At 43.7% G+C, this 13535-nt stretch overlaps 1 pseudogene; it reads left to right on the forward strand.

Moving 5' to 3' along the window:
* The first annotated feature begins 10814 nt into the window (after positions 1–10814).
* Positions 10815–11801, forward strand: LOC116898497 (annotated as a pseudogene).
* The last annotated feature ends 1734 nt before the right edge of the window (positions 11802–13535 follow it).

Below are 13535 nucleotides of genomic sequence, written 5' to 3' on the forward strand. Positions count from 1 at the left end.
TAGAGAGATATATATATATATATATATATATATATATATATATATATATATTGTTATTAATAGATGCCGCAGTCATGAAGGTATGTGAAACACACAAAAATAGTCAAGCACTGACCATTTCATTACGCGTTAGATACAGAGTTCATCTCCCAGTTCATCCCGAAGTGATGGTGTGCTGCAATGCCATGGGACTCACTGTCAGTACGCCACCAAATTGTTTTAGCCAGTCCATTTGTCGTCAGCCTTCTGAATGATCGTTTATGCTGCACTATGTTGATAAATATTTCTCACTAAATATCTTTGTTTGCATGGATTTGACGGTCACATCAACAGATGACTGGTGCTGACTCTTTTTTGTCTGTCTCCTGAGACTGGCCTTCCAGCTCCAAACCAAAAAATTCTCATTCTGTGCCTGACTTTCTCTTCTGCCCGTCCCTCACACATGATTCTCAGACCTCAGTCTCGACACACCTGCTCACCACCTTTTCACGATGCCAAAGTTGGGCGATGACCTGCCAAGCACGTGCTCACACTCATCAAACAAGTATTTAATTTTTCTGCCTACCTCAAAGTTAGCCTGTTTTCCATGGTGGTGAAGACCAGTAGACTCTCACGCATATCAGGGCTGAAGGCCACTATTTGAGGCTTAGCGGGATCTGCTTCCTGAAGATGGCCTTCGCTGAAGCTTCCATTCTCAGTTTGAGATCAAACATGGGTAGAGTCACACGAACATGTGACCATGCATGATGTTTGAAGGCCAAGGTCAATGTTCATCACAGACGAAAGTCCTCCACCACCTTCCAGGAAAACAGTTACTAAATAAGACTGTTCATCGTCTGGCCAAATAGTTGACTGGTGGCAAACATCATCTGTGTTTTGATTCTTCTGTCATTTCATTTGTTATCTTTAATTTTCTTCAAAGAACGTAGCATTATTCAGTATTATCACACGGCACCAGCCTGTTCTTTCCCAGAACAATTGTTCCTGAATTTCACAAATGTCTTTTGAATCTCTTTCACTTCCCAGTCTGTGGCTCTTTCAAACCACACTCCATACCTCTTGAACTCCTGAAACATCTGACGTTAGTGAACTCCCTGGTTGCACGATCATTTTCACCTTACCCCACACCTCCCCACCTTGAAATTGGGCCCAGAACCCCAGCCACCTGACCACTACAGTTCTTGCCACTGAGTTTTGATCATTCTGTGGCACAACACACCCAGACTTTCCCAAAAATCAGCTCTGTCTCATCTTGCCTCTGTCCTCCTTCAACTTCCTGCTCTGTCTTCTGCCTGTCTCGTCTCTGCATCCGTCCGTCTGTCTGTCTGTCTGTCCGCCTCCTCCGTCCTCTCCCGTCTCCTCCTCCTGTCCTCCCCGTCCTCCTCCTCAGACATGCAGAGAAGTCTCTGCACCTCAACATTTCACTCTGGTCCTGCAGATCATCCCGACAGCTTGCCCAGCCCATCCAAGCCATACAACGTTTCCTGTTGCCTCTGCACGACTCTTGGTTTGAACACCACTGGACCCAGGTTCCTGTCTGTCTGCAGGTCATCCGTCTGTCCAACTGTGAACTATCCCATAGTTGGTGCTGGATTAAACTCACACTCCTGAAATAACAACAACCCACACAGTTTGTGCCTTCCCAGTGGTTCTGCCTTCCCGCACACATTCAATTGGCCTCAGCCCTGATACAGTCATGAGGAGAATTGTTTTTCAAAATCTTCTGCCCAGTTAATGCACACAATTTCTAAAATCAAATAAAAAGATTGGATGTAGCTACCATCATGTTCATTGCTTCTCATTTCTATAAATCTCACCCAAATCCATCGTTAGAACATGTTAAACATTTAATCTTGGTCTGAATCATTAGAATTAAACTTATCTTCACAAACCCAACATTATGCATACTTATACATCTATTTTTTTGGTTTATTGTATATGTTTGGAAACCTAGTGTTTAAAACAATATAAAAAACAACAATGAAAAGACGTGAAAATCCTTTTTAGTGCCTAAAAAGCGCACAGCTTAGAGTTTCAATTAAAAATCTGAGTCAGGGGTACAACTGCCAGATGTTCCTTGATATTGCTAAGGGGAAAATTCAGAAGTATCATTAATTAGAAAATCTCTTGACTTCTTTTTTAAAACATCTCGACCCTGTTTGTAAGTAAAGTACTGTAAATGGAAGAGTTCAAGACTCTTTCTAACTTTGTTGCTTTCCTCATAGGAGATTTTGATAAGCGCCCAACCTCAAAAGGTTTTAATTTTATGTTATCGTTATGCTTTTTGTGTGTGCAAATGCCCGCCATAAGTACGCTACATGCAAGATCAGGAGACAAGTAAATCTGTGCCCCAGAGTAAAGCACTTTTTACCCACCGGGCCTTTGAGCAGAAGATTTTGAAAGAAAATGACAAGGAAAGGGATAGTTTTCGGTGTCCTCTACATCACGATGGTCGTTGCAGATCAAATAATGACTTAAGACGCTTTATCCGTAGAGACCATTATGAAAGTTAAACTGTCCCGCCTCAGCTCATGCGCCCTCAGCATTCATAGAGCGAATCTGACCGATAGCCAGCATCTGCTTTACGTCCTGGCGTGGCTTAACAATAGGACTGAGCTCCAGATCAGACGCGCAAAGCAGAGACGAACCCGCTTCTGGAGGCTCTTTTAGGCTCCCTGTCAGATCTCAGTATGGTGGGCTATCAAAATCACACAACATCAACCTCTTTACTACATTACGCATATTTATTTACATCAAACGCTGCTCCCTTCTGGTCCCCACCACCCCTCCTCTTGTCTCTGAGATGGTGAGGTAAATTCTCCTCACCAGCATCCCTTTCCCTCCCGGGCATCTGCAAATCTCTACAGGATTGGGCGTATCCTTCTTCCACTGAGGCCAGAAAAGACAGTCCTCTGCTACGCATAAGTGCCAGCGCATACAGCCCTGCACACCTTCTGGCCAGTTGGTGCCTCGCCTCTGAGAGCCCTGAGAGATCCAAAGAAGTTGATACTACAGTTCTTCCTAGGGGGTTTTTGCCTTCAGCTCCTTCAGTCCTTCCTTTACTTCCACAAGGGTCCCCAACCTCAGACCAATGGTTGGCTGTAAGATCTGCATCCTGTCTTTGCTGGTACAGCTCAGAGGACCGCCATGCTAGGGCTCCTGTTGGCCAAAAGGCATGGCATTAGCAATAGCGCCAGGATTTTGTGCCTGCCCATGGATGGATTCTGCCGGACTGACACTGATGGGCCTTTCCTTTCAGTCTCTGCTCCTATTTTGTCTCGAATTCTCTTTTTAGACAGGAAACAATTGGGTCCAACATTTCGATGGCAGTGGGTGGGTCCCATCCCTCCATTGGGGGTCCTGTTCATCTAATGGGAGGCTGTCTCTTCAGCCGTCTTATTTCAAAACCAAAGAAAGGGGAGTCGTGATGAAGGGCCCACAGGGCAGCAAGAGAGCTGTTATATGGCTTAGATGAGGCTCGCAAAAAGAGGAAAATAATCAGACTCAATGAATTGAGTAATTAATAAAAGAATAAGATGGGGTTCCATTAGTATGTTAGGAACAAAACAAAATAATGGCTGAAGATATGATTTTTTCCCTCTCCTGCAATGCCCTCTCTCTCTTCCTTTGGAACAACATATATATCGTTACCTTAGATCAGATAACAGATTTTTTCTTGTACCATTAATTGGGTTCTCTCTGGTCAGTGGAAGCTCAGCAAGAACGGATGACATCACTCTCTTCCAGGACCAATAGCACAGCATTGTTGGGACTGTGTTCTTTTCAAGTCCGCAATGTATGAGGTTTCGATCATCAAAATAAGCACTGATGAGCATCCTGGCAACTCATATGGGTTCCCCTACTCTAGAATAATTACTGTAAAGGGATTGGTTTAAACATTAATTTAATCGGTTTTAAATGTTTTAAGAAATGTTGGTTACTTTTTCTCAAGGTAGATGGGTGCTAATACCAGGCTACGTCAAAACTGAACCTCTATGGAGCAAAAGTATGTGCAGACAAGGAAGTGTAGACTAAAACAGCTGTGCAGTCTCCACAGTAAAAATATCTTATTTCAGCCTCGATGAGGACTAGGAGGCTGGCTGTTCTTCCAATGCCATCTAGTGGAGAACACAAGTGGATTTTTATCTGAGCTGTGGATAATCTGCCATCCTCTTCCAACTTTTAATTCATAAAATATTTAATAAATGGTGCTATATTGAGTCAACAATTAAAAAAATACACCAAAACCAAGAAGGCCAAGTATAAACCATGTTGAATGCCAAAAGACAACGTTATGACAGGTTCTCTCACTTGCAAGTATGATGGTGACAAAAGAGGAGGCCATCACCAACATCACTAAATCATTCTATTACAGTGTTGGTGGTAATATCTGGGTTATCCAAGAAACATTCTAAGGACATGGAATCAGGGAAATTTTATGTACTATCTTTCTTCTTCTATGCTGACCTCTGTCTTCCTATCCTCGCCCATCCTCCCCTTTACATGAGGGAATGCCCTTTTCACATGTTGCTCGATCTCCTTTTGTGAGGTCAGCTGCAGTCAAAGCCTCTGCATGCACCATGTACTCTATGTTCTCCAAAGCAGGGCCAACTGGCTCCTCCCATGCACCCAGAGCACTTTTGAGCCCACATCCTCATTGTCTCCATCAAATCCTACCATAGCAGCCAGAGATTATTCGAACCGCGGTTAAGGACTGTTCAAGGCTCTTAGATTTGTTTCCATGTCCAGACCCTCCAGTTACTTGGAGTTCAAGCAGAGTCCCACAGCATCCTGCCTTGTGTCTAACGCACCACGTCTCTTGACTGGACAGAAAGCCCTTGAGAATACAGGCTATATTTAATGATACTCCTAAGAACTCCTAAGACAATAACATGCATGTCTGAGAGAGGAGAGAGAGAGAGAGACAGAGAGAGAGACAGAGGAGAGACAGAGAGAGGAGAGACAGAGAGAGAGAGAGAGAGGAGAGAGCAGACAGACAGACAGACAGACAGACAGAGACAGAGAGACAGACAGGCAGAAAGAGAGCAGAAACAGAGAGACAGAGGCATACAGGAGACTGGCCAGAGAAACAAAGATAGAGACAAAAGACAGAGAGACAGTCAGAGAAAACCCTCATGTGTGTCTCACATGCCTATGCCTATGGCTGTGTGTACACCTTTAGAAGTGGGAGGTCAACACTGTTGTTTCTAAAGGAGCTGTGCTTTTGTTGTTTGTTTGTCTGTTTGTTTGAGAAGCAGTCTCACCGCCCCTGGGACTCCAAACAGGTTCGTTTGACTAGCCAGTGAACCTGATCTGCCTTGGCTCTGCCCCTCCCAAACCTGGGACTTACAGACACCACACCAGCCTCTTACATGGATGGTAGGATCAGGACTTGACTTCACACACTGGCCATCTGAGCTATCTCCCTCAGCCCAGTGGGCCCAAAATGGAACCCCAGCAAATAACTCTGATTAACTGGAAAGGAAACACTGTTATCTTCATTTGTTTTACACCAGTCTTACGTGATGTCTCTTCCTCTTTCCTGCATTACACCATTTAACAAAGCATTACTTTTCAATCATATTTAGCCTGTTTCTTTGAGTCATCATGGGAAGTAAAAGTTCAGAGCACATGAGGTTAGTAGGCAGACTCTTGCTGAAGAGAGAAAATTGAAACAGAGTGTCTCTCACATTGGGAGGAGGAGCAGGTGGTGAAGAGAGAGAAGGAGATGAACAGGTCATGTCTGCGGAGTCACAAGGTGTAAATCACAGTCATACCCAAATCAAGGTGATCTCACAGTCAAAGTGTCCCCAAAGCATTAGCACCAATTTTTTTTTTTTTTTTTTTTTTTTTTGGAGCTGAGGACCAAACTTAGGGCCTCGCTTTCACAGGGCAAGCACTTACCACTGAGAAACCAACCTCCCAGCACCACCTTTTTTATTTCCCAGTTGTAGACAAGACACACCTCACCTCCCCACCGCCCCACCCTGGAGGTTAAATTTGCATAGTTTTTCATGTTTGTGGGTTTCATTTTTTGTCGTCCATTGTTCAGACTAAGAGAATGTAAACCCAAAGCGTGAAGTGTACTTAAGAACTGTAGAGTGGGTTAGTCACAGTCCGAGAACGACATGGCCCAAGGACCACAGTTAAGACTTGTTTGAAAAACCACAGGTCAGGGAAATGTGTCCAGTGTCCTGAGACAAATGGCAGCTCTGTGTTTTCAGTGAGTCCAAGCTGAAAACTTCAGTCTCGCTTTCCTCCTCCTGTCAATTACCTGTCTGCTGACTTGGGAGTAAATTCTTCAAAATGTGTGAATTGCTTCCTTCACAGTGGAATTGTTGCCACCAACCCAACTAAAGCCATTATTGAACAGCCTCCAACCTCATATCCCGGGTCAGTGCTTTGCATGCCTGAGCCTCTACATCAGGCTGCCTCTACAGCAGTCAAGATGGCCTAAAAGCAAAGTCACATGCCGCTTGAGATCAAGGCTGCTACCTAAAAAAAGAGACTCCTAACTTTAAGTCATATAAATTATATTTTTGCTCACCCAATAGTCTCATGCAGGGGTTCCCTGGCCAACGCCTGCTTGGGATAGGGGAAGACCAATCATACAACTAAGGTTGCAAGGAAGCAGGCCCATCTTCCTTTGGTACTTCTGCTTTTCCTGCTCACATTTTTTTTTTTTTCTTTTCTTTTCTTTTCTTTTCTGATATATTTTTTTACTTACATTTCAAATGTTATTCCCTCCCGGTTTTCTGTCCATAAGCCCCCATATGGGTGGCCTCCCTCTTACTACCCTCCCTCCGTATTCCCCTGCACTGGGGGGTCCAACCTTGGCAGGACCAAGGGCTTCCCCTTCACTGGTGCCCAACAAGGTTATTCTCTGCTACATGCAGTTGGAGCCCTGGGTCAGTCCATGGTATAGTCTTTTCGTAATGGCAAGAATTCCTCCATAGCCTCGGGAGGCAAGTGGAGTACCTGGGTGGTGTGGAGGCACATAATGGATGCAAGGAGCAGTGTGGTCAGGTATGTGGCTTAAGATCCATGCTACAGGGGCTGGAGAGATGGCTCAGAGGTTAAGAGCAATTGACTGCTCTTCCAGAGGTCCTGAGTTCAACCCCAGCAACCACATGGTGGCTTACAACCATCTGTGTATGAGATCTGGTGCCCTTTGGTGTATAGAGCACATGCAGGCAGAATACATAAATAAATAAATCTTAAAAAAAAACCATGCCATACAGGTACCTAAGAAGTAACAGAAGGTGCCAAAGCAGGGAGGCTATCTAGAACTGCCCCAGAATTCTAAGGAAAGAGTCCCTGCTGCACACATAAATGAACAAAGGAACAATCAGAGAGGAAAGCTGCACAGAAAGGTTGCCAACATAAAGCAAAAAGAAAGGAAATTTGAAAGAAGATATGTATTGTCTCAATAATGACACCCCACTGTAATGGGCCCCAATTTAGATTATGCAGAGCAAGGCAGAAGAAATCTACTACTCAGAAGATAGTCATCAAGTAGACTCTTCAAACATATGCCCTGTTACAGCCAGGGTTCACTGCAACATTGTAAAGATGTCCTTATAATCACAGTTGAACAGAGAGCCGGTAGGGTCAATGTTCAGAATTGTCCTTCTGAATTTTCCATAAAGCTTTGTGCAACATGGCTCAGGATGGCTATTGTTTGTAATGCAAGGGTTCGAAGCATAGAGTGTAGTTTAAAAATAAACCAATGCACACAGTTTTCAAAGCCAGCAAAACAGACAGCAATCCACAACATCAAGGACTGGAGCAAAGGAGGTTAGAGAGTCGAGGTCTGAGGTGATTAAAGTGTATGTACCTATAATTTGTGTATGTCCAAGGATCACAAATGTGGGTGAAAAGTGAAGAACTAGGCAGAATGCCACCAGGCCCAGGGCTGGGTTTGTCCACAGCTACAAGCGCTTCTCTCTCTCTCACACACACACACACACACACACACACACTTATGTTTATTTTCACATCTCTTTGTACTATACACTGACCCCTGGCCTAATTTGAATACAAGTAATATTCCATGACAGACATACAAAAAGTATGGTTTTTCAGGTTTTGTTGAGTTGATCATTTTGGAAAAGACAATGAAATTATAAGTATGAAATTAGATTCAAAAAGAATATTTGTAAAGGCTAAGAAATAGATTCAGAGTGTTATCAGAACTTTGGAAGTCAGAGATTTTCTTCTGATGTGCCTTTGGGCAACTTTACCAGAAAAAGCTTTCCTAGAATGCAGCATCCCTACTCTGCCCATTTACAACATTCTCTAGCTCCACGGATGCTCACAGAACAAGGAACTGACTTGAAGCTCTACTTCACTACTGTGATTGATTGATAGATTGTTTTAAGCTGCTTCAGTCTGTTTCATTGGCTCTAGGGAAGGAAACTAGAAGAAAACACTTCCATTATGGCTTCCTTCACTGCTTCACTGCAAAGTCATGGTCATGCCCCTGAACAGACCATTGATTGGGAACAGAACAGCTAGGTACTAAGCTGCAAGGAAAGTCCTAGAGAAGATAGTGATCCAGACAACAGAACCCTCAGGCTGGCTAGCAGAGGGTCAAGTCACAGAGCCGTTGTAAATCATGTTTATCCCAGTATTATCCAAGCACAAATAGCGCCTTTGGGGAGGAATCTGCTCTGGGTTTTCTTTCCACTGCCTTCTACAGACAACCCCTCAGCTCCAATTTGTGCCTCAGGGAAATGAATGAATAGATGGATGCCAGTTGGCTTGGTTGACTTCAGCCACTGTGAAAAACCAGTAGAGCATTTTCTGGCTGCCTCTGGTGTTGGCTGTGAGCTCTCCTCTCTATATATCTCCTTCACCAGCATCTGCACAAATTCTTTTCTGGGAGACACAGATGCCTCCCCCAATGGTCCCCTGTTCTAAGTGGTCAGGAAGTCAGGATAAACACCAGTGCAAATGTTTCTATAAGTTGCCTAAGAAGATGTTAGCAGATTCCAAGGCCTGTAACTCACATGAATCTGTTTCTTATCCTTAATGATCCACTTCCTTACTTTTTGTGTGTCCGCAGAGTGTTGGGTTGTGCATGTCCCCCATGTCTATGGAGGTCAGAGGGCAACCTATGGGCTTGGTTCTCTCCTTCACTATGTGGGTCCTGGAGATAGATCTTAGGTCTTCAGGCCCAACAGCAAATCACCTTACACACTGAGCCACTTACAGGCCTTTGTAAAAATTTTCTAACTATAATTTTATAACCTTTATCTAAGAGATGGAACTATGCTGTTCGCTATTGGTAAACGATTTGTCTTATAGATCTGCTGTCAAATTATCCTCATGCCCTCAGTTTGAATACTCATTAATTTCCACTCAGACATTAAGTAATTTTTAATTAGGAGTATGTAAAGGAGTATGTTAGTGTTTGGGGCTCCACGGAGTCCAGCCAACAGTATCAGATCCCATGGGATGAGTTACAAACAGATGTGAACTGTCCAATGTGGGCCTAAGAACCAAACCTGGTCCTCTGTAAGAGCAGTAAGTGCCTTAACTACTGAGCTATTTCTCCTGTTTTGGACCTTAACTTACATCATAGAAGAAGGGCCTCCTAGGCTCTTGCTAAAGGTCTCAAAAATAAGTAACAAGAAAAATCAAAACTTTTTAGATGATGTCTAACATACCAAATTTATTGTGACAAATGGGTGGTCACAATAACATATCTGGTTATTTTCCTCTGAAGTTATTGTAACTTGAAAAAGCCTTCAAACAAGAGAGGAGAATGTGGCATCATATGTAAAGACTCATGTTCATATCAACAAGTCACACCACCTCCAATTGGGGAGGATTTGTACAAGAGTGTCAAGAAAGCCGGGTTATTGAGCATTGTCCACTCAAATGTGTGCAGGACGGGCTTTACTGTAGCCTACTTTGTTGCCAGGCATGTACATAACTGTTGAGCAATGCCACCCTAATTGTCTTAGTCTGTTACTTTCTTCTCGAATAAGGCAGGTGTTTTCTTTTTTCTTCCTTATGGTAGACCTGAAGATATCTACGCAGAGTCGCTGCCAGCCCCACTCTACCTATAAGGCCACCATGCTAACATATTGTTCCTTGCCCTGGAGTCTTGAATGACCTAGTTCATCGAAACTTCTGTATGACCAGTGTCCAGAAATAGACACAATACTCCTGTTGGACGGTGCTTGATACAGCACTCAACTGGGTTCCCCACATCATCGTTCCTGTACTCTAAAAAAAAAAATCTCTCTTTCTTCTGGGACACATTTAAAATTAATCTGTTCTCTTCACACCCACAGCTGCTACCTCCTGTAGGCAGGCTAAAATTATCTTTCCTTCTCACATCACTTCCTGTTTCAAATGCCTCTTTTATAGCTCCCTGTGGGGTTTTTCATCAGAATCCAGTTTCTTGATCTGTTATTGTCTGACTCTGATCATTATTTTTATGGCTTTCTGATACTTGGTTCTTTTCTCTTCCACAGCTTTGTTCTCTGTCACCTCTACTGAAAGTACTACTAAGTTCACACTGAACTTTGCAGTATTCAACCATTTTTATCCTTTCCTCAATTAGAAATTCCTTTTATGTAACTACTTCATATTTGAAACTTATAAGAAATGCAGTGGTGATCTTTCCTTCCTCAGCATCCATGAACATCCCCATTGTGGAGATTTGATCACATTTTCAGCATCCATGCACACATTTTCTTTAAATTTTTTTCTGAGAAATTAAGATGTGATTATCAGCTCTCTGCTCCTCCCTGTTCCAGCCACATCTTCTCATGCAGTGCCAGCCTTGTCTCATAGACAAGATGGTGAAGGTCGGTGTGAACGGATTTGGCCATATTGGGTGCCTGGTAACCAGGGCTGCCTTCTGCTCTGCATCTGGCAAAGTGGACATTGTTGCCATCAACAACCCCTTCATTGACCTCAACTACATGGTCTACATATTCCAGTATGACTCTACCCATGGCAAACTCAACGGCACAGTCAAGGCTGAGAATGGGAAGCTTGTCATCAACGGGAAGCCCATCACCATCTTCCAGGAGCGAGATCCGCTAACATCAAATGGGTGACGCAGCTGAGTATGTCGTGGAGTTCTACTGGTGTCTTCACCACCATGGAGAAGGTTGGGGCCTTTTGAAGGGTAAAATAAAGGGTCATCATCTCGCCCCTTCAATGATAACCCCCATGTTTGTGGATGGTGAACCTACGATATGATAACTCCCTCAAGATTGTCGTCAGCAATGCATCCTGCACCACCAACTGCTTACCCCCCCTGGCCAAAGGTCATCCATGACAACTTTGGCATGGAAGGGCTCATGACCACAGTCCATGCCATCACTGCCACCAGAAGACCAGTGGATGGCCACTCTGGAAAGCTGTAGCCCAGAACATCATCCCCGCATCCACTGGTGTTGCCAAGGCTGTGGCAATATCATCCCAGAGCTGAACAGGAAACTCATTGACATGGCCTTCCGTGTTCCTACCCCCAATTATCCGTTGTGGATCTGACATGCCACCTAGAGAAACCTACCAAGTATGATGACATCAAGAAGGTGGTGAAGCAGGTGTCCAAGGGCCCACTAAAGGGCATCCTGGGCTACACTGAGGACCAGGTTGTCTCCTGTGACTTCAACAGCAACTCCCACTCTTCCACCTTTGATGCTAGGGCTGGCATTGCTCTCAATAGCAACTTTGTAAAGCTCATTTCCTGGTATGACAATGAATACAGCTATAGCAAACAGGGTGGTGGACCCCTTGTGCCTACATGGCCTCCCATGAGTAAGAAACCCTGACTACCCACCCCAGCCCAGCAAGGATACTGAGAGCAAGAGAGAGGCCCTCAGTTGCTGAGGAATCCCCATCCCAACTCAGCCCCCTACACTGAGCATCTCCCTCACAATTCCATCCCAGAGCCCCATAACAACAGGAGGGGCCTAGGGAGCCCTCTATTCTCTCTTGAATACCATCAATAAAGTTTGCTGCACCCACCAAAAAAAATGTGTGATTATCATATTTATATCATTTTGATGGCATTGTCTTGGTTAAATACTGGTGTCAAGAACAAGCTGTTAGAACCCAAATTGTATACTTACAATACATCATGAAATGTGGAGCCCTTCACATAAATGATTATAGTACTTTGGGGTAGCAGAGAAACATCCTCAAACGCATATTGGTTGACTGTTATTCCACTGAAAGATGAGTCATGCGAGTCATTCAAATTAAAGGCACCCTTTTCTGACCTTGGAGGGCTCTTGAACACATGGTTCCCATAACCTCAAACACAACTCAAGGTCTTGTACTATGGTGGAAACTCCCCATGTCTCCAGAGAGGTGTTTAAAAGAAGGACTGAGTTAAATATTTTAGCCCTGGGCATCTGAATCCATGCCTATGTGTAACTCTAGACCCAAGATTGTAAAACATCCAAATAGAGATACAAAGATTGATACATAAAGTCGCAGTGTCTGTCTACTAGAGCTCCTCAGGCCATTTTTATTGAATGAGCTCAAAGTTCTCTGTAGATATTATCTTTATAATTCTCTTAACAGTCCCTTTTGGCATTAAGAAACCAGAAGGGGTTGATTAACACTGCATGTTTTTGAAGAGCCGCCCTTTAATGGAGGCAGCAGGCCCATATCCCTAGGGTCATTTCTCCTGGCAGGTGGATGGGCCTGCCTTAAGTCAAATCACACTTTAAGGTTTGACATGCTTAGAAAAGAATTCTAGTTTAATGATCTACCCACAAGTTCTGGCTGCTTTCCAAGTGCTTCAAGTCAGCCCTGAGACACTGAGGAGTTCAACTAAGAACATCTACATAAACCCAGTGTTCCATGGAAATATTCTCTGGAGGAAGAGTCAGGTACAGAACAGGAATATGAATAAATGCTAGACACATAGTAGTGAACCCCTGCCCTCTGTTCTTGTCTAACAGAACCGGCCGGTGAACTTTAAAGGATGTGTTCCATGTCTCAACCTGTCTCTCATTTCCTGCTTGACACACTGGCCCTTTTCAAATATTCTAATAGGTAGTTACCACATTGCTACACACCCTCCTGAATCTAAATAAAAAAAGCAAAGGAGCCATGAGTTGGCATTAATAATCATCTTTCATTCCAAAAATCATAAAAGGAAGGAAGTTGTTAGGGCTGTAAACAGTGGAAAATGCCTTCCCATTCTACACAAAACACACCGTAGGGGAAGCATCTTCCCACAGACAACCCTGAGATTTTTCCTCTGTACTGAGGAGTTTTGATGGACATTTTTTAGCTTTCCCTGTCTACCAATGATCTTCCCTTCCCCTCCTTCCCTCCATCCTTTCTTTCTCCTTTCATTCATCTTCCCTTTCTTGTCTGTTTTCTATATGCCTCTTAGATACATTCCACATTGCTTGACTCTTTACTCTCTCTGCTCTAGAACAAGACTTCTTAATATGAGATTTTTCCACTCATAATCTCTTTTTGCTCAATATTTTTACACAACCATGGATACATAACTGGGTGCTAAACTTCTGAATGTGTGGAACATT

The sequence above is a fragment of the Rattus rattus genome, chromosome 4, assembly GCF_011064425.1.
Source record: "Rattus rattus isolate New Zealand chromosome 4, Rrattus_CSIRO_v1, whole genome shotgun sequence".
Taxonomy (NCBI): domain Eukaryota; kingdom Metazoa; phylum Chordata; class Mammalia; order Rodentia; family Muridae; genus Rattus; species Rattus rattus.